We start from the raw sequence: 19,363 nt of genomic DNA, 5'->3' as shown, positions 1-19,363 counted from the left end.
ACAATTCAGTAACAGTTTTCAGAGAGCTTGTGAAAAAGTTGGCTCTTCGTTTGAAATGCTCAAGAACAACACTTTAAAATGACGCGAGACAGAGCCGATATCAGCCTGGTCTCACTTCCATTTGCTTTTGTCCTCATGAGAATGCCCGTCAGCATTAGTTTCAGGAAGAGGCCTGGTTTTGTTCTCAACATTTTTCTTAATTCAAAAGTAGATATGGGGTCAATTGAGAAAAATGAACATTTCGTGTTCCCAATAGCCCCATAATCAGTATTGCATATCATGAATATGGTTAGGGGCTTGGGTCAAATGCCAATACAATATTCAGTGGACTATGGATTACCAATGTGTAAGCCAAGAAAAGCTGTGTTTGCAAATGCAAAAAGGATGAAGAAAAATCTCTTCATGGTTCCCTGCACATGCCCACATCTGTAGGCCAAGTCAGGGGGGCAGAATGGGACATTCGTCATTAACAGAGACCTCTTCCCTGGTCCAGCCTTTAAGGATTAGCCTCTATGATCCAAGATGAGCCCTCGCTGGCTCCTGAGTCTCCTCTGTCTTCATTCCCCTCTAGGGATAGAGTGCATGTTTTGTGTGGCTACCTGATTATAGTCACTTGCATCTTTTTTTTTTTCCAGTCCTTTCTCTTTCTGTAGTCGCATCACTAAAAACCACCATGTTTCCTATTCCTAAGCTATTTATTGAAAATAATAAATTACCTTTCTTCCCTCACGTATTGTCCATTCAAAGGCTACCCGGTTCAGAATACTAAATAGGCCAAATAAGAATAATGGAATTTATATTTTCAACTCCTGTCAACAACTACTCATTTTATCATCTTAATATCTAACACCACAAAAGCAACAGTAAAATAATGATGACGATAATTAGAATAACAACACAATTACAATAATATAATTCAGCAAGCTTGTACCTTTTGTCTCCTTTGACTTTTGACTCTTACAGTGGCAAGACTTGAGCCCTTTTACATGTTTTTATCTATCAAAAGGTACGTGTGTATGTGTGAGTATGAATTTATTAAGGCTTTCTGATTAGACTGTAAGGTACTTGAGAATAAAGAAAGCTGAGTCTCTTATTAATGTATTTTTCACTTGACTGGCTATAATATTAGCAGAGGTAATAATTTATCCACAGGCTTCACTCTTTGTTACAGATCGTCCTAAATAAACATCGTAGTGGTATTTTTCCTAGTCATTTTCTCTTGCAACATCATTGTCGTACTTTGCCTGTCATATTAAAATAAGTCCAACCAGGCATAACCATTAATTACCGCCTTCCAACCAGTAATCTTCATTCATATCAGTCAAGAGCAGCTAGATAATCTGTGATTTTGAAAAAAAGAAACTTCAGTGGAAAAAATAAGAAAAACTTTTTTTCTCGCTACACATTCATTAAGGGTCATGTGGGGACTCTGCTCCGATGTCATTATTACCCTCATCCCAAGATTCAGACAGAGGGTCTGGCATCTACCAGATATCAAGGTAGAGAGGAGAGAGAGCATGGCGTGTGTGTGCTAGTTCTTAAGACCTCTGCCAAGTGGCTTCAATTTCACTGGGCAAAGCAAACATCATGGCCACATCTGAATTCAATAGGCTGAGTAGTATAATCCTTCCCTAGATAGGAACACAGAACACCGAGTGACACAGTCTACCATTACGGTTAACTAGAGTTTTACCCTTTACAGAGTGACTTCCCATAGATTACCCATCTACCTAAGTCACTCAGCTGTGTCTGACTCTTTGTGACCCCCATGGACTGTTGCCCACCAGGCTCCTCTGTCCATGGAATTCTCCAGGCAAGAATACTGGAGTGGGTTGGTATTTCCTTCTCCAGGGGATCTTCCCACCCCGGGGATTGAATGCAGGGTTTTCTGCATTGCAGGCAGATTCTTTATCTCCTAAGCCACCAGGGAAGCACACCCTCCCTCCCCTGCCCATAGATTATGTTCCCACAATAACCTTTCTTTGGCATCTCAGGATCCTTGAGCTTTAATCTTCAAACTATCTCCCACCCAGCTCCACTTCATACAGGTCAGATCTCCTGCTTACCCCTCCTTGCTTCCCCTTTCCTTCTAAGTCTCCCCTTGGATTCTGATGTCTAGGTTCATTTGCTTTCTTTAGCCTCTGATCTATTGGGTCCTCTTCTGGGTTACATCTTATTTCCTTTCTAGCTGGATGCCATAAGGCAGTCTTTTGAGCATGTTGTCTTTCTGATACAATCCCAGAACATTTTGGCTCTTGCACAATGTGTTTCCACAGCCTGACATTTCTCGGTCCACTCCCATACCCTGGCTCCAGCCTAATGGATCATACATGATACCCGGTTCCTCACAGGAACATACTATCCCAGGATACAAAATATTAGTATTTTATATCTATGTAGACATCGGAGAAGGCAATGGCACCCCACTCCAGTACTTTTGCCTGAAAAATCCCTTGGATGGAGGAGCCTGGTGGGCTGTAGTCCATGGGGTCGCTAGAGTCAGACACGACCGAGCGACTTCACTTTCACTTTTCACTTTCATGCATTGGAGAAGGAAATGGCAACTCACTCCAGTGTTCTTGCCTGGAGAATCCCAGGGACGGGGAAGCCTGGTAGGCTGCCGTCTCTGGGGTCGCACAGAGTCGGACACGACTGAAGCGACTTAGCAGCAGCAGCAGCAGACATTGGAAAAGCCCCTGATGCTGGGAAAGATTGAAGGCAGGAGGAGAAGGGGACAACAGAGAATGAGATGGCTGGATGGCATCACCGACTCAATGGACATGAGTTTGAGCAAGCTCTGGGTGTTGGGGATGGACAGGGAAGCCTGGTGTCCTGCAGTCCATGGGGTTGCAGAGTCAGACACAACCGAGTGACTGAACTGAACTGATGTAGGCATGGTTTGGAGAGGTGAAGTGGTTTTCTCCGGAACACAACGATCACATTTAAAATATTTTTGCCCGTCTCTCACTTTTCTGCGGGGCCTAAGATAAATAGACATGGTAATGTCTAAAAATATCTGAGTTTGATAGAGGCCTTTGGGAAAACAGTGATATTCATTTCTTAGTGGGCAGGGAAGGTAGATGTAGACACTACATGAGATTGCATCCAATCTGAATTTTAAGCATTGCCCCTCTGGTCTGCAGGAATGTCTTGTTCCAGCAAATTGACAAACAGCATGGCCTGGATGAATCTGAGGGGTGAATGGGTGGGAGGGAGCCAGATCTCCACAATAAGGCAGCCAACTATTTCTTGGGTTTGATATCCTTAGGGGAATGTAGGTGCCCCTTTTCATCATTCTGACCTACTTGCAATGTTTCAAAAATAATTTTTTTTGCTAATTAGAGATTATTCATATTTGTCTTACTTATTCTCCTGTGTCATCTTTTGTTGTTGTACTGGTTTTTTCCAACTGTACAGAATCACTAAAATCTTTCTTATAACCACCCTGACCTTGGCCAACCCCTCTCCCAGTTCCATGTAGAATCAGAATTTTAAAAGCATGGCATCATTTCAAATAAGGTAGAAGTGATCATTTAGGATAGAACTCCTCAAGGCATAAACATTATCTAATGGATTTTGCTTCTTTGCAGCCCTCTGAGGAGAACATAAGCCTGAGGCCTTTGTGAGTGCAGAGGCAAAAAGCTCCTCAGAGCAAAAAGAAAAGAAAAAGGGAAAAAACCCACCCTCATACCTGAAGTCCATGTTCTTAATGGGGATGGACCCATTTAGCTTCCTGCATGGATTTTGAGTTCTGAGGTTAACACAGATCTTAAAGTAGCCACCATGAATATAGCAAGACCGCTAACCCAACTAGGGGGCAGCTGAGATCGCTTAGTCTTTTGCTGCCCGCCTCACCTCTTATATTTTGACTGTTAAATTTGCTCTTGAGTTAAGTTCTACATTACAGGTGGCTCCAAACTGGGCATAGCACTGGATCTGGGGGGATAGATTATCTAACTTATAATTGCACGTAATTGCATGTAAATTATTATGACTTGATTTAAAGCAGAAATATTCATCAATATTTTTATGTTCATGTTTTATATTATAAAATTATTTCTCAACAATGTCCTCTAGTTAGTGGCTTGGAACCAAAAGTGAGCTCCACACTCCATCTCTAGGGTGTTTTACTGTAGGAAGTATCAATAAATATGGCAATCAATGTTCTGCTACTCTAAGAATATTGAGTTCCTTTATTTTAGGGAAAATGGTTTTGAGTCTCAGGCTATATATTATAATTTGAATGCAAACAAACTGTAGTTTGAGGGAATTTTATATCATTTTGGACATGATAACACATTCAGAACACTGTAATCTACTGAGAAAAGAGGATGAAAAGTTACCTAACACTCCTGGGCTCTTTGGATTGTGACATGGGGGAGGCAAAGTAGTGTAGACAGATTTGTACTCTTACAATGGCTGTGGGACCAAGTCATCTTCAACTCTGGCGTCCCACACTCCCCAGCTATTAAGAAGGTTATAACTAGACCTAAAATTCTAGATTCTCCATCTATCACATGCCCAGAAGAAAAAAGTCACCACTGTTTTCCCACGCTTGGAAGAGCTTCAGTTCAGTCACTCAGTCGTGTCCAGCTCTTTGCAACGCCATGGACCATAGCACACCAGGCTTCCCTGTCCATCACCAACTCCTGGAGGTTGCTCAGACTCATGTCCATTGAGTCAGTGATGCCATCCAACCATCTCATCCTCTGTCGTCCCCTTCTCCTCCTGCTCCCAATCCCTCCCAGCATCAGGGTGTTTTCCAATGAGTCAACTCTTCACATGAGGTGGCCAAAGTACTGGAGTTTCAGCTTTAGCATCAGTCCTTCCAATGAACACCCAGGGCTGATCTCCTTTAGGATGGACTGGTTGGATCTCCTTGCAGTCCAAGGGACTCTCAAGAGTCTTCTCCAACACCACAGTTCAAAAGCATCAATTGGAAGAGCTTACCAGAACACTTATCGCCTCCATCAGGATAACTGGAAGTAGTACAAGCCCTTCTACCTCTGCAGGGTAGAATGGGCCACCAGTGCTTCAGGAGGAAATTTTCATCCGGAGGATGGGAGAGATTTCTTGCATTTTCTCACATGACTTTCAGAAAAGTAGCTTGCAATATTGCCTTATAGACTGCTTCATTCATAGACAGAAGGAATGGAGGAACTCTACATTAGTATTCGCTTTGAGTCTTCACCTGCAGAGTCAGAAGTCAGCTGTTGAAAGCTAAGAAATTAAGGCTCTGAAGTGTGGTGAGATGTGGGAAGCTCCTCTTCCTTTTTCAGGAACTTCTATCCAGCTCTAACATATATGCTGGCCATTCTCTGGGGCAGAAGAGAGAAGCAGGTCTATTGTAGATGAAGCACAGTAGCAACTTCAATACACAATCCTACCTTTAAAATTGAAAATATCAGATATCTAGAAGCATTTTCCACAATCTGTTAGAGTATCAAATAGTTCAACGTTGCCTGTAAACCCCCCATCATAGGGAATTATGCTGTTACTCTGAAATGCTTGCTCTTTATTCTTACAGATGAATAATGGAAAAGAAAAATTCAGTTCCACAAGCACATTTTCATAAACACAAAGAAAACTAATTCAAATCCATCATGATTTGAGTAATTGGTTCAGTTCAACTGAGTGGCTGATAATAGCACTGGCTATGTTCCTTTCAAAGGTTACTGTTTATAATAAGGAAATAAATTCAATGGATTTCAAGCAGAAGCATATTCTAAAAAGACCTAACTAAAGAGTCATTTCAGAGAATAGTCAGAAATCATGACCCTTTTATTGGTACTTCCAACAGAAAGCTTCTTGGAATGATTTGCTAGATGAGATTTTGCCATTAGGATTTCTTCATAAAACAATCAACCAAGTACCTATATTCAAGCATCCTTACCATTTTGGAATCTGGTCATATTAAACCAGAATGTTATTTCAAAATTATTTCTGTTGTTAGCAATTGTCATTTGTGTTGGCTTCTCCAGTTCTCTGACCCATCTGTAAATGATCCTCAGAAACTTCCCGTCCACTGTAGTTCAGTTCCTCGGTCAGCTTGGCCTTGTACTCAAATGACTCTCCTCCATGGGATCAGCAAAATCTTATATAAATAATTCATAAATTAAACTTCACTTTAAAAATTAAATGAACAGATTATAAACATAGAAAAGAATGACAGCTAATGAAAGGTTAAGAGTTCATAGTTACCATCAACATAAGACAAAAAAGCAATTTAAATGGTGGCCTTGTTTTTCTTTTTTCTTAGTTTCTCTCTGCCTATATTCCATGTATGTAACGTGGGGCTAATCATAGTACTTACCAATCTCCTAGCATTGTTGTAAGGATTAAGCAAATTAAATTTATATAAAAGAGCTTAGAATAGTTTCTGGGACATAAAAGTATATGCTTTTATATAAGTACAAGTTAGTATATAATCACAAATTTTACTTTTTTCTCTTCTGATTGTACCAATGATAATGACACATCTTCCCATGATAAAAGTATATTATAATTTTCACTGCAGCATAAATCCAACAAATTCAAATGGTTTTATGATTTTAAAATCTACTACCTATCCTTCAATTGGAATTGAAACCCTAAAGATATATTGAATTCTATTCTGGAACATTAACATGTATGTTACAGTTATTTTTATTAAATTTTCACTATGTATCAAACACCTTAAACGTGCTTTACATGTGATGGTTTATTTAATCCTCAGAAATTAGATATTGTTATCCTAATTTTGCAACTGAGACACAAACTGTTTTCTTGACTTGCCCAATATCACACAGGTAGAAAAGTGATGAATGAGGAATTTAAGTGGAGGCAGTTGGCCTCAAGAGACCACTTGATTAACCTATACACTCTTTCTTTATATGGCTGGAAAATACGTCATTTAATTCCTGAGCTAACAGCTACTATTATGCAATAAGGGATAAGTCAGTATATAACTATTGCCATCTATAAATCAGAGGAACTGCCCAAGTTCAGATTCTTTACAAGGGACACAATTTTATTTAATGAGCAAACTGTCACATCATGGATGTCCCATATCCTTCATTATACTTTAACCTCCATGAGTAGCTTTTTATCCTCCAGAAAGTCCTGTATGGATAAAGTCAGCCCTTCATAAACACCAGGACTGCTGTGATCCCTTCCCACCTGATGGTAAACATTACAGAATTCCATTTGAGTGAGGTGATTTTTCCACTCCTGTTTTAAGACTGGTTTCCCCTGCCAGCACTTCTTCCCTATACCACACATCTGGTCACGTCAGCCCTGAGTTATCTGGAGGGCCCCACCTGGCAAGGCTATGTCTTCGTTCTTCTGTGAGCCATCTGCATCTATATTGCTTTTAAAGGAAAGCTATCATTCAGGCCTTGATGTAAATATGGGACTCTCAAGATGATATTAGCTTAAGAGCCGATGTTGTCAGGTATAGGGCTTCAAGGACTTCTGAGGAGCCCTGGGTTGGGTGATACAGATCATATGATGGGTCTCAGGATTTTCTTTCAGATATATAATGTGCTAAGTTAATATATTTAAACTATGTCCGACAAAGACAGCTATATCTAGCCCTGTAGCTTTCCCTGTATTCCATAACAGGGGCATAGCTGTGATAAAGCAGGAGTACAACGTTTCTACTCAATGGTACATATTTCAGTTCCCCCACTTCTCAAACTCTATAAACTAGGGTAATTCACTAACCTTTTCAAGACTCAGTTCCCTTGGATGTCAAATTGGGAGATGTGTGCTAGCCCTCTCCATTCGCTGTCCATGAGTGTGTTTTTGCTCTTTAATTGATTCCAGGGAGCAATTTAACAGCTGAACGTGCCTTTTAAAAGACTTACTGTGTAAGGAGATAATAATGAATCAAGATCATCATTCTTTTTTGGTGGGTTTGGTTTTTTGTTTTTATTGAAGAGTGGTTGATTTATAACATATATTAGTTTCAGTGCACATCATAGTGATTCTGTATTTTGTAGATCATGCTCTGTTAGAAGTTATTACAAAATAATGCTTATAATTTCTTGTGCTGTACAAGATATCCATGCTGTTATCTATTTTATGCATGGTAATTTCTATCTCATCCTTCACTCCTTTTTTGCCCCTCCCCACTTCCCTCTCACTACTAGTAACTGCTAGCTTGTCTTCTACATCTGTGGGTCTGTTTTTCTTTTGCTATATACATTCATTTTCTTTTCTAGATTTCACATATAAATGATATCAAACAGTATTTGTTTTTCTCTCTCTGACTTATTTCACTAAGCATAATATTCTCTAGGCCTAACATTCATGCTGCTGCAAATGGCGGAATTTCATTTGTTTTATGGGTAAATAACATTCCATTGTAGGGCTTCCCTGATAGCTCAGTTGGTAAAGAATTCACCTGCAGTGCAGGAGACCCTGGTTCAATTCCTGGGTTGGGAAGATTCGGAGGAGAAGGGATAGGCTACCCACTCGAGTGTTCTTGGGCTTCCCTTGTGGCTCAGATGGTAAAGAATCTGCCTGCAATGCAGGAGACCTGGGTTCAATCCCTGGATTGGGAAGATCCCCTGGAGAAGGGAAAGGCTACCCACTGCAGTGTTTTGGCCTGGAGAATTCCATGGACTGTACAGTCCATGGAGTCTCAAAGAGTCAGACACGACTGAACAACTTTCACTTCACAACATTCCATTGTGCATATGGAATGTCATGTCTCCTTTATCCATGCATCTGTTGAAGGACATTTGGGTTGCTTTCTTATCTTGACTGTTGTAAATAGTGCTGCCTTGAACATTGGGGTTCATGTATCTTTTAGAATTAATGTTTTTGCTTTTTCCAAATATATACCCAGGAGGGGAATTTCTAGATCAGGTGGTAGTTCTCTTTTTAGTTTGTTTTGAAAAACTTCCATACTGTTTTCCATAGTGGCTGCACCAATTTACATTCCCACCAGCTGTGTACATGAGTTACCTTTTCTCCACGTCCTCTCCAACATTTGTTACTTATAGACTTTTTGATGTTAGCCATTCTGACAGGTGTGAATTTATATATCATTGTGGTTTTGATTTGCATTTCTCTAATATTTAATGATGCTCATGTGCCTGTTGGCCATCTGTATGTCTTCTTTGGAAAATGCCTATTTAGATCTTCTGCCAAGTTTTTTCATTAGATTGTTGGTTCTTCTGATATTAAGTCATATGAGCTATTTATATAATGTGAATAATAACCACTTATCAGTCATATCATTTGCTAATATTTTCTCCTATTCCCATAGCTTACTATTTGTTTTGTTAATGGGTTCCTCTGCCCTGCAAAAGCTTTTAAATTTAATTATGTCCCATTTTGTTTATTTTTGCCTTTATTTCTTTTGCCTTAGGAGACAGATCCAAAAAAGCACATTGCTACAATTTATGTCAAAGAGTGCTCTGCCTATGTTCTCTTCTAGGAGTTTCATGGTTTCAGGTCTTACATTTAGATCTTTAATCCATTTTGAGGTGTTTTTTTTTTTTTGTATATGATATTAAAGAATGTTCTAATTTCATTCTTTTACTTGTAGCTGTACAGTTTTACTAACACCACTTATTGAAGAGACTTGTCTTGTCTCCATTGTATATTCTTGCCCCCTTTGTTCCAGATTAATTGACCACAGGTGGATGGGTTTATGTCTGGGCTCACTATTCTATTCCCATTGAACTATGTGTCTTTTTTTGTGCCAGTATCATGCTGCTTTGATGACTATAGATTTGTAAGGATCATTCTTGAAAATTAGTTCTTTCTTCCCTCTTCCTCCTGTTTTCCCTCTCTTTAAGACATTAATTAATAGACATGATACTCAGAAATTTTCAGAGGAATGGAATATTGAAAATGCCCTTCAAAACCATGTACCCAGTCAAATAATGATCAGGACCCAACAAATGAAAACATGAAATAGGATTGAGAATTGTAAGTCTCCTAAACTTCAAAGGTAAGGCATTAACCCATTTTGAACCCAAAATGGCTAACTAGGCAGGGGGGAAGAGATTGAGAATTTAGAGATCAGCTATGTGGGAGAATCTTGAGGGAGCATTTCTTCTATGCCCATCATTCTTTCATACATGAAACTCTAGGCCTGGATTCTTTTTCAGCCATAGACCAGCCAAGGCAATACCAGAGAGAATGGAAAATTATTCTCCAGTTCTCTTCACAATGCACATTTATTTATTAATATTTATGAGAATATTTTAGGTGTAAGCACTGTTTTCCTTTCCTATGGATTCAGTTTTCTCATTAAGCCTCATCACAGTGGAAAGAGTTATTCCTTCTGACTCACTGTCGTGTGGAATCACCTTAGCTTGTATTAGTTATGATGGCTAAATAATATTGATGGGAAAAACTCCACAAGTAGGAGATGTCTTCAAAATACTGAACAGGAAAAATTGATTGTGGGAAATGTAACTGTTCCTGGCAGTTACTCATTCGCCCCTCAGGGCAGCACTTTCTTCATGTTTACATTTTAGAATTTCCTACTTCATGTTCGAATTCTGGAGTCAGCAAACTTTCTGTAAAAGGCCAGATTGAAAATATTTTCAGGTTTGCAGGCCAGGTAGTATTGATACATACTACTCAATGCTGTTGTAACATGAAAGCAGCCAGAGATAATGCATAAACAAATGAGCATGCCTGTGTTCCAATAAAACCTTACTTATAGACACTGAATTTGAATTTCACGTAATTTTCATGTGTCCCCAAATAATTTTTATTTGATTTTTCCTCTAACTACTTAAAAATATGAAACCATACATAGCTCTTTGTTTGTTGTTGTCCAGTCATTAAGTCGTGTCCAGCTCTTTGCGACCCCATGGACTGTAGCATGCCAGCCTCCTCTCTCCTCTACTATCTCTCTGAGTTTGCTCAAATTCATGTCCACTGAGCCAGTGATGCCACCCACCCAACCATCTCATCTTCTGTCATTCCCTTCTCCTCCTGCCCTCAATCTTTCCCAACATCAGGGTCTTTTCCAGTGAGTCAGCTCTTCTCATCAGGTTGCCAAAGTACTGGAGCTTAAGCTTCAGCATTAGTCCTTCCAATGAATATTCAAGGTTGATTTCCTTTAGGATTGACTGATTTGATCTTGTTGTCCAAGTAACTCTGAAGAGTATTCTCCAACACCACAATTCAAAAGCATCAATTCTTCAGTGCTTAGCCTTCTTTAAGGTCCAAATGTCACATCCATACATGACTATTGGAAAAACAATAGCTTCACTTAATGGACCTTTGTCAGCAAAGTGATGTCTCTGCTTTTCAATATGCTGTCTTGGTTTGTCATAGCTTTCCTTCCAAGGTGCAAGCGTGTTCTCATTTCATGGCTGCAGTTACTGTCTGCAGTGATTTTGGAGCCCCCCAAATAAAATCTATCATTGCTTCCAATTTTCCCCCATCTATTAGCCACGAAGTGATAGGACTGGATGCCATGATCTTAGTTTTTTGAATGTTGAGTTTCAAGCCAGCTTTTTCACTCTCTTCTTTCACCCTCATCAAGAGGCTCTTTAGTTCCTCTTCACTTTCTGTCATTAAAGTGGTATTATCTGTATGTCTGCGGTTGTTGATATTTCTCCTGGCAATCTTGATTCCAGCTCATGATTCCTTTAGCTTGGAATTTCACATGATGTACTCTGCATATAAGTTAAATAGACAGGGTGACAATATACATCCTTGACAAACTCCTTTCCCAATTTTGAACCAGTCCATTGTTCCATGTCCAGTTCTAACTATTGCTTCTTGACCTGCATACAAATTTCTCAGAAGACAAGTAAGGTGTTGCCAGTTTGATGGCTGGTTCCTCTGCCTCTTTGAAACCCAGCTTGTCATTTGAAGTTCTCAGTTCATGTACTACTGAAGCCTAGCTTGAAAGATTTTGAGCATAATCTTGCTAGCATGTGAAATGAGTGCAGCCTTAGGGTAGTTTAAACATTCTTTGGTAATGGAATGAAAACTGACCTTTTCCAGTCCTGTGCCCACTACTGAGTTTTCCAAATTTGCTGACAGATTGAGTGCAGCACTTTAACAGCAGCACCTTTTAGGATTTTAAATAGCTCAGCTGCAATTCTGTCACCTCCACTAGCTTTGTTCATAGTAATGCTTCCTAAGGCCCACTTGACTTCATACTCCAGAATGTCTGGCTCTAGGTGAATGACCACACCATCATGGTTATCGGGGTCATTAGGACCTTTTTATAAAAAAAATTTTTAAAGACCATTTTTTATATGGTTCTTCTGTATATTCTTGCCACCTCTTCTTCATCTTTTCTGCTTCTGTAGAGTCTTACCATTTCTGTCTTTTATTGTGCCCATCCTTGCATGGAATGTTTACTTGATGTCTCAATTTTTCTTGAAGAGATCTCTGGTCTTTCCCATTCTATTATTTTCCTCTATGTCTTTGCACTGTTCATTTAACAAGACCTTCTTATCTCTCCTTGCTATTCTCTGGAACTCTACATTCAGTTGTATATATCTTTCCTTCATAGCTATTCAGTTCAGTCACTCAGTCGTGTCCAACTCTTTGCGACCCCATGGACTACAGCATGCCAGGCCTCCCTGTCCATCACCAACTCCCAGAGTTTACTCAAACTCATGTCCATCACGTCGGTGATGCCATCCAACCATCTCATCCTCTGTCGTCCCCTTCTCTTCCTGCCTTCAATCTTCCCCAGCATCAGGGTCTTTTCCAGTGAGTCAGTTCTTCACATCAGTTAGCCAAAATATTGGAGTTTCAGCTTCAGCATCTGTCCTTCCAATGAATATTCAGGACTGATTTCCTTTATGACAGTTAGCTATTGTATAGATATTAGGCCCTGAGAAGGCAATGGCACTCCACTCCTGTACTCTTGCCTGGAAAATCCCATGGACGGAGGAGCCTGGTAGGCTGCAGTCCATGGGGTTGTGAAGAGTTGGACACGACTGAGTGACTTCACTTTCACTTTTCACTTTCATGTATTAGAGAAGGAAATGGCAACCCACTCCAGTGTTCTTGCCTGGAGAATCCCAGGGACGGGGGAGCCTGGTGGGCTGCCATCTATGGGGTCGCACAGAGTCAGACACGACTGAAGTGATTTAGCAGCAGCAGCTATTAGGCCATACAAAAACAGCTGGTGGGCCAAGTATGACTCACAGGCTATTGGTCCCCTACCCTTGTTTTAATTCATCTATATGAGACCTTTGAGAGTAACACCCATATTATTCTCATCCAAATGAATTACAGTGATAATCAGATAATCAGCAATGAATATAAATGCTAAGGATCACAAAAATTTTCAAACCAGTATAAGGAAAGAGAAAGGAAGGAAGAACAAGGAAATAAATAACTGAAATGTCACATCTCAAGAGTTGCTGATCAACATCACTCATTATCAGAGAAATGCAAATCAAAACCACTATGAGGAACCATTTCACGCCAGTCAGAATGGCTGCGATCCAAAAGTCTACAAGCAATAAATGCTGGAGAGGGTGTGGAGAAAAGGGAACCCTCTTACACTGTTGGTGGGAATGCAAACTAGTACAGCCACTATGGAGAACAGTGTGGAGATTCCTTAAAAAACTGGAAATAGAACTGCCTTATGATCCAGCAATCCCACCGCTGGGCATACACACTGAGGAAACCAGAAGGGAAAGAGACACGTGTACCCCAATGTTCATCGCAGCACTGTTTCTAATAGCCAGGACATGGAAGCAACCTAGATGTCCATCAGCAGATGAATGGATAAGAAAGCAGTGGTACATATACACAATGGAGTATTACTCAGCCATTAAAAAGAAAACATTTGAATCAGTTCTAATGAGGTGGATGAAACTGGAGCCTATTATACAGAGTGAAGTAAGCCAGAAGGAAAAACACCAATACAGTATACTAACGCATATATATGGAATTTAGAAAGATGGTAACAATAACCCTGTGTACGAGACAGCAAAAGAGACACTGATGTATAGAACAGTCTTATGGACTCTATGGGAGAGGGAGAGGGTGGGAAGATTTGGGAGAATGGCATTGAAACATGTAAAATATCATGTATGAAACAAGATGCCAGTCCAGGTTCGATGCACGATACTGGATGCTTGGGGCTGGTGCACTGGGATGACCCAGAGGGATGGTTTGGGGAGGGAGGAGGGAGGAGGGGTCAGGATGGGGAACACATGTATACCTGTGGCGGATTCATTTTGATATTTGGCAAAACTAATACAATTATGTAAAGTTTAAAAATAAAATAAAATTAAAAAAAAAAGAGTTGCTGAAATTGGACTGTGCTATTTGGGAAAACATTTCTTGATAAGTTATTTGAAAACATTGCCTTTATGTTTTACTTTGAAAATTTGGGTCACAGTTGAACCTGCTCAGCACTGCTTCAAGAGGCTGCTGGATCTTCACCATGATTATTAGAATTGAAATGGTGGGATATCAGCCATGATTGTTAATGGAAGTAATGGCTTCACCCCATTATCATTCTTCATCACAGACAAGAGAAAAAACAAATACAAATAGAAATCTCCAGCTTGTTAATGTGTTCTGGTGATAGCCTTAGGGTTGAAGAGCACTTTCAGTGTAATTCAAATAAGGCTATATCCTTCTGAACCTAAGAGAAAACCTTGAAATGAAGAGATTGCTTCAGAGTTGCATGGGGCTTCTGGGTTTCAGTTGGACATCTTTAACACACTGAACTCTGCTGATGACTTGTGCTGTGAGTTTATCTAGTGCCCAGGGAAGAAATGGGCTCAGTGCCAGTTCAGAAAATTTCCTGCTAGTTTCTGTCCTGATCACCATGAACATATTCTTTCCAAATAAATAGCAAGATCTCTGAGAGAGCTAATGCAAGGCATAAGACAAAATCATTTTACTTTCAAATCTATAAACATTTTAAAAATCACATTCCTGCATCTATAAGTTATTAATACAAATGAGTGCCTATCTGCAAGTCTCAGAGCCTCTAAAACTCGGGTAACATGAAAGCACTGTAGAATACTTTCATTCCAGTTGGAAAAATCTTAGAATTAACAAATTGTAATAAACTTGGATGTCATTTGGCTGTCCTCAACATTTATCAGAACAATTCTTAGGGCATTTAAGGTGGATGAAAACCCAAGCACCCTCCATACATGTTAGATTTCCTGTCCTAGGATTTATGGTCCTCTAACATCAGATATTATCCTTGTGCCTAATTTACATCCTACGAGACAGCTTAAGCTATACATGGACTTATGTGCATGATAAGTCAATTCATGAATTTCAACCCACTTAAACTTCTTTGTTTATAATTGAAGTATAGTTGATTTACCATTTATATCTCTAACATCAAAACTTAGTTTAAAAAAATTACTTCTTTAAGTGACTCAACCTTAGTTAGGTCATTAATTGCAATGAGAAAGGAAAATGTATTTTCATTTCAAGTAGCTCATATTTTGGGCTTCCCTAGTGGTTCAGTGGATAAAGAATTTACCTACCGTGCAGGGGACACAGATTCAATCTCTGGCTCCGGAAGATCCCCTGGAGAAAGAAATGGCAACCTACTCCAGTATTCTTGCCTGGGAAATTCCATGGACAGAGAAGCCTGTGGACTACTGTCCATGGGGTTGCAAATAGTTGGATGCAACTTAGCAAGTAAACCACCAACCAGCTCATATTTCAGCCAGGCTTGGTTAACATGTTTCTGCATGTGGTCTCTAATATACGCATAAGCAAATATTGCTTAAGTTGTACTGCAGCTAAAGACTAAACAGTAGACAATTACCATAGAGAAGCAAGCAGTTAGAAAAATCGTAAGTCAAGGTTCAACATATATATTTCTGTAAATAAAAGGGCAAACAAGTATCAGGCTAAACAAAACCATTTGCCTTTATCACAAATATAAATATTAAAATATTAATTGAACTTGAGTCACTGCTATTCAATTACTATGAGCCCCCCAAATTTTAATGAAGACAAAATACTTTTTTTTTGTTAAATAAACATATGGTTAACAATGAGGAAAGACCTATAAACAAATACTAAGTTTTGTGTTTAGATTTTCCCCAGATGCAAGTAATAATTTCTTTTTTGGAAAAGGTCATAACATAAACACATATTCATATAGATCTCAGTTTTCAGGAAGAATTTAGAAATGTTTCTAAAAAAAGAAGCATCATTGCTATAACTACATTTCATAAATATTTATCAGATATTTACAGGGGGTGGCTCCTCACATTTTTAATTATATTCACTAACTTCTATGACTAGAGAATATTTTTGTTGGAATTCACCATTTATTGCTTACAATATCTCACTTATTCTCACAGATTCATTTAAAAGGCACTTATTTTAGTAATCACTTTATAGCTGAAGAAACTAAAATTGAAAGAGCATACAAGTCTTCCCCTCACTCTTCTCTCTCTCACTATGTAAGGATGCAAAATGCCTCGCAGAGCAGAAAAGAAAATTTGAGCCTTGTGCATGGCAATACAATATTGCAATCTGCTAGGAAACACTGTCTTTGTTCCTAATTCTAAAGATACTTGTATCTTTTCAGGCTTGTTTACTGTTCATAGAGGCATGGGACATCAACAGAGAGGCTCATGGAAATCTAAAAGAAAAAACAGCATGCACTTTCACAGTGTTGCTGTCATTTATGAATCCTTTACCAGAATGTGGGGGGCCATAGGCCTGGTACGAGGGCCAGAGACCAGAGCTAACAATTGACTGTGGCTCCAATTCACCTGCCAATGCAAGAGATGCAAGAGATGCAGCCTTGATCCCTGGGTCGAGAAGATCTCCCGGAGTAGGAAACGGCAACCCAGTCCAGTATTCTCACCTGGGAAATCTCATGGACAGAGGAGCCTGGTGGGCTACAGTCCATGGGGCCACAAAGATTCAGACATGACTGAGCCACTGAGTGTACCTAGACCCCTTTAAGGTCCCTGAGACGTGGGTAACAACAGGATAGAAGCAGCCTTCATCCAGGCTTATCTCACATTTCCCTGGGGTCAAGGGACCCAGACTCATTCACAGATAGTATATCAAGTAATGCTTACAGAAGCCCTGCCAGCTCACGGGTGCAACCACTCTAACTGTGGCACTCTAGCAGCTCACTCTAACTACCACTCTACCTGTACTAACCAGGTGGGAGTGACTCAGTTCAGTTCAGTTCAGTTCAGTCGCTCAGTTGTGTCTGACTCTTTGCAACCCCATGGACTGCAGCACACCAAGCTTCCCTGTCCTTCACCAACTCCCACAGCCTTTTCAAACCCATGTCCACTGCGTCGGTGATGCCATCCAACCATCTCATCCTTTGTCATCCCCTTCTCTTCCTGCCTTCAATCTTTCCCAGCATCAGGGTCTTTTCCAATGAATCAGTTCTTCGCATCAGGTGGCCAAAATATTGGGGTGACTCAGTATACAATTAAACTCTAATCTACATGCAATTAGTAATTGACAAATAAACCTTTATATTTCTGATTATGGGGAATAGAATAGGTCCCTTTTGCATAGAACACTAATGATTTATATTTTTAGGTCAGGAAGGCAAAATGGACATTTTGAGAAAGATTATTATATCTCAAGGCCCTCAATTCCAACAGGATGGCAAAGGGAAATTTTCTGTCACCCCCCAAGGCCCTGAAGTCCCACCTCTCTCCATGATTTTGATCCTTAAAAGGTCCATCAAGGCACGACAGTGTTAATAATGTTCCCTTTTGCTCTCTTGGGTAAAATCTGATGAGCAACCCTCAAGGCCTGAGATGCTGGGGTGTGGGACAGAGTAGGTCACCTCTTGCCACTGACATTCGCAGTGTAGTTTGGAAGATGAGGCTACAGCTCCTCAGGGAATCTGCCACTGTGGCTGACTGGCTGCGCACTTGCTGTGTGGTTGTGTTATTCCGAGTCTCACTCTCTTTTCTGTAGGTCCACTGGCACACACATGAAAGTAGGGAAGACCACAATGCACTCTTGTTTGAGCCACACCATAGATCCTCAGAGGACTCAGAGGGCCTGAGGAGCGGTGATGCTGAAAAGGGCAGCAGAGGCCAGGGAGGGAATGTCACAGGCATCACAGCTCCTATCAGAAAGACTTCTACACGAGTGGGCGCGACTGTTCAGGTGTGATGACAAGTGGGAATTGTATAACACTTCATTTATGGACTTCACAGCATTGTAATGGGGAAGTGAAAAGATTACTCACAGGAGTCTCACAAAAGTTTCCTTCAGACCAGTTGTATTCCAAGAATGTATTTGACCTAAATATCTTGAATAATAGTGAAAATGTTAGAATGGAGAGCATTAATTGCTGCATGTGAGTATATGACATATACACACATAATCTGAAAATTTTCAAGCATATAATACAGGGATACAAATAAAAAGGCCATCAGTTCAAATGATAGAAATACAGTGTGAATACAATATATAATCACAAATATGTAAATCTATGTATGCTATGCTATGCTAAGTCACTTCAGTCGTGTCCGACTCTGTGCGACTCCATAGACGGCAGCCCACCAGGCTCCCCCAGTCCCTGGGATTCTCCAAGCAAGAACACTGGAGTGGGTTGCCATTGCCTTCTCCAATGCATGAAAATGAAAAATAAAAGTGAAGTCGCTCAGTTGTGTCCGACCCTCGGCGACCCCATGGACTGCAGCCTTCCAGGCTCCTCCATCCATGGGATTTTCCAGGCAGGAGTACTGGAGTGGGGTGCCATTGCCTTCTCTGAATCTATGTATAGATACACATCAATATGTATCTTGATCAGTCAAGTCATCTTAAAATTGGTGGGGTCATTCAGCTTCCTCCTCCATGATGAACCTGGAACTTCCCAATTAAGGGGCAACAAGAAAATTGAAATCTCCTCAACTACCTTCCATGCTCTGGGATTTTTAAATTAGATTTACAATTTGTATTCCAAAATATAACATTTCATAAAACTACCCTTTACAACCCAATCCAAAGTGGTGCTAACAACAAAGTCATGCACTCAGCAGGGATATCTTGCTGCCTGAGTGTACACACAAGGACACACACACACAAGGACACACACACACAAGGACATGTACTCAAATTAGTGAGATGCTCAGGTGTCTTTCCCACTGGGAGGAAAAATACTTGCCCCTCTCAATCCCACCACTGAACACTGTTTGACCCTGGAGAGAAGGTGGAAACCCTGGGTCTGACTGAATATTTACCCAAGAGACTGAGAACAAATCTGTGAGTAACACAGATTACTTAGAAGTAACTAGATAAAGTTTTTGTATTAGGCAGAATGAGAAACAGAAGCCATTCTATTCTGAGTTGAGAATTAAAAGATAAGTTGCATTTATTTTGCATATCTCAGGGCTATGATTAGAAGTTATATAACCAACTGTGTGATTTTTTAAATTTAATTTACAACATA

At 40.0% G+C, this 19,363-nt stretch overlaps 1 protein-coding gene and 1 long non-coding RNA gene across 9 annotated transcripts in view; one reads left to right on the top strand and one right to left on the bottom strand.

The window, feature by feature from the left end:
- Positions 1-15,490, bottom strand: part of CTXN3 (cortexin 3) — a 32,212-nt gene extending 16,722 nt beyond the window's left edge. For 6 of the 8 annotated variants that reach the window (XM_027547022.1, XM_027547021.1, XM_027547031.1 and 3 more), the window contains exons 1-3: positions 15,450-15,490; positions 5,894-6,094; positions 4,951-5,318 (exon numbers count right to left, since the gene is read on the bottom strand). The gene's annotated coding sequence lies outside the window, so the exon portion shown is untranslated. Of the gene's footprint in view, positions 1-4,950; positions 5,319-5,893; positions 6,095-7,704; positions 7,841-15,449 lie in introns of those variants that run through there. The other 2 variants (XM_027547024.1, XM_027547029.1) reach the window with 2 other exon arrangements.
- The window catches only part of LOC113895621, a 301,641-nt gene that overhangs the window by 169,356 nt on the left and 112,922 nt on the right, over positions 1-19,363 (top strand). The window lies entirely within an intron of this gene.

Source organism: Bos indicus x Bos taurus, chromosome 7 (assembly GCF_003369695.1).
Source record: "Bos indicus x Bos taurus breed Angus x Brahman F1 hybrid chromosome 7, Bos_hybrid_MaternalHap_v2.0, whole genome shotgun sequence".
Classification (NCBI taxonomy): domain Eukaryota; kingdom Metazoa; phylum Chordata; class Mammalia; order Artiodactyla; family Bovidae; genus Bos; species Bos indicus x Bos taurus.
Note: the sequence above shows the minus strand (reverse complement) of the source record. Positions and strands in the feature narration are given on the sequence as shown.